This window comes from Schistocerca piceifrons, chromosome 4 (genome assembly GCF_021461385.2).
Source record: "Schistocerca piceifrons isolate TAMUIC-IGC-003096 chromosome 4, iqSchPice1.1, whole genome shotgun sequence".
NCBI classification, from domain to species: Eukaryota; Metazoa; Arthropoda; class Insecta; order Orthoptera; family Acrididae; genus Schistocerca; species Schistocerca piceifrons.
In genome coordinates this window covers 338863553-338866659 of record NC_060141.1, presented here as the reverse complement: position 1 = coordinate 338866659, position 3107 = coordinate 338863553, and positions in this window count along the sequence as shown.

The window sequence follows — 3107 nt, the reverse complement described above, 5'->3', positions numbered from 1 at the left end:
ACTGTCCAAATAGCAAAACCTACCTACTACTTTTATTGTGTTATTTCCTAATTCAATTCCCTCAACATCGGCTAATTTATTTTGAATGCACTGGATCCGCCTAGTTTTATTTTTGTAAATGTTCTTTTTACAACCACTTTTTCAAGACATTATAAGAGGAATTACAGAATGTGTACAATGGAGTGGAAATCAAATAAGTGCAGAATTAGGACTGACAGAAAATTGAAATAAGACGAAAGTTATGAGGAGTAGCAGAAAAGAGTTTAGCGATAAACTTAACATCAGAATTGGGGACCACTTTGTGGACGAATTTAACGAATTCCGCTACCTTGGGACATAAAAAGCATAGGCAGAGAGGACATTTCTGGCTGAGAGATGTCTGCTAGTATCAAACGTTGGCCTTACTCTCAGGAAGCAATTTCTGAGAATGTGCGTTTGATGCCCAACGTTTCATGGTAATGAGTCATGGGCTGCGAGAAAAGAAGAAAATGAGGCGTTTGAGATGTGGATTATAGAGGGATGTTGATAGTTCGTGGAGTGATAAGTAGCGAGGAGGTTCTCCGCAGAATCGATGAAGAAAGAGCATATGGAAAACGTTGACAAGAATAATGGACAAGATGATAAGACGTGTTAACTTCCATGACACTAGAGGGACCTGTAGAAGGTGAACACTGCATGGGAAGGCAGAGATTGGAATATATCCAACAAATAAATGAGGACATAGGGTGCAAGTACTACCTAGGATGAAGAGGCTGGCACAAAAGAGGAATTCGTGGCTGGCCACATCGAACGGGTCAGATGATATATGACTCCATCTCACTCCTCCTAAAAAAATCATTGTCATAGGCAAAGCCTAACGTCTGTTGTTGTTCTCCCTGAATTTCGATTTTAATTTCCTTTCCAGATTTCTCCTTAATATCCTTTACTTCTTTCTCCATGTACAGACTGAACGATGTGGTTGAGAACTTACAAACCTGTCTCACATCCTTCTCAGTTACTACCTCCATTTCACGTCCGTGGACTCTAGTTTCTTTACAAGCCGTAGATAGCCTTTCGCTCTATTTCTTTCACCTCTGCTACCTTCAGAACTTCAAAGATGGCAATATCGCATAAAAACTTCTTTATTTTCGACATTTAGTTTCGACAGACTTTGCTGTCATCTTCTGGTCTTCAAAAACTTTTGTCACGTAACGGGTTCATTGAGAGTAGGAAACTCATTCCAAGTTGTCATATTACAGAATGAAATGTGTCACTTGATACAAAGGATTGTCAGAAACAAAACCTTCACAAACAAGAAGCACCTTGTGCACATGGCCTTGTCCGTATATGTATTGCTCAAAGATGACTGTTAAGTCTTAACAATCACAGTATACCGTAAAGTGTACATTAGCGCATCTGTTTGCGTTGTGACAGGTTCTATTCATTGATAGTCCACCCTGGACGGCGTATATGGTACAACTCATTTGTACACGCCGAACTAACGTGTGATATCCCGCTATTTGCCTCGTTGCACCTCTGCTCAGAACGTCCTCTATAGCTATATTGGACTGTAGTATCGACTGGACACTATTTAGTCTTTCACAAATTTATAAGTTGATTCGAACACCACATATCTGTCTTAGGCACGGGCCTATTGGGTGTTGTATGTCCTTCCCTTTCTTGGATATAAGAAACGACACACTGTGTCAGTCATAGAGTAAGATAATAGATTAATCAAGAATCTAAACTAAGGTGTAATGTAGAGTTCATCACATACTTTGAAAGAAACAGTGCCAGTAGTGAAAGCGATGTAGTGTCGCTACCTCAAATATCTCACCTTTGATATATGTGTGGAGTTTAAATGTAACATTACTGTGTATGTCGTTTGTAAACCTAGTAACATAGGCTAAATCATTTTCTTTGATGTTTTCAAACTCCATATAAAGTAAAATATAAAACAAAAAATGATTAATGATAAGTGTATACAGTTTGTGAAGAGTATTATTCAAGACGGCAATCATTTTAGAATTGATGTTCTGGGTGTATCACAGAGTAACCAAATGGCAACACAAAACTGAACAAAAAAGTCCTGTTAATTGACAGCCGTTGATCTGGCAGAAAAAAGATTCCCGATCCACTGTGGCATGACTCACACATAAACACTCACTCACACACACACACATACACGCACACGCACGTCCACCCATTTTAAGCAGCTGTCAAAGAAGGAACCAGATTAAATGTCGTAGTGTGTCATGCTGTAGCACCACCTCCTGATCAGCGTTCATTATTCGTTGTTAGGCGCCGGTAGTGGAGGTGATTATCCCGCTCTCCTGGACGTTAATGTCTTCTCTCGAAATCAAAACCTCCACCTCTCATTCAAATAACTCCTCAGTTGTTCCCACGAACACACCAATCCAGCCCTCCTACGAAGACATATTCGATGGTGTTACTGGGACTCTCATATGGTTTTCCAGTTTGGTTGTCAGATAAGCTAGCAACTTCGTTGCACAGACAGTGCATCAAAATTCTAAAATATGTAGGGCAGAAGTTCTTATTAGCGGAAAGCGCTTTTATTTCTTGAAAGATGTTCCAATGAGTCAGATAGTTGTTAGTTATTTCAGCTGAACTGCTGCGTCAGTATTTTAATGCATGTGTGGCCACAAGACTATTGAACTTCGAATGTTGCACTCCTCGATGGTTATTAGGAGGAACGCATATCCGCCTTTGATCTACAGCTCCGTGAGATAATACATCTCAGCCGGTTCATGCTACGCCGGTTTTGGAGGATAGTAATCGTTGAAAATCAATCTGTCGGCTGGATTTTCCTGGTTACTTCAAAAGCGTGACAAATCAGTTATAACAAGATACTGCTGAGTACACTGCGTAATTATACCTGAGGGTAGCTACAAGGCGTACCTCAACGGCTATGAGGTGTTGGTCGGCGTGAGGCGGGTCGAAGGATCATCAACGTGCGAGAACCTAGGATTAGAAAAACGAGTAAGCTCACGACGCAAAAAAAGCTACTGTTACCGGAGGAACAGCTCTGCGTGTGCCTCGCGTATGACGTGGAAACAGTGTAACACGGAGATAATATCGACACACAGCCCAGCGAGGCCTGTAATCCT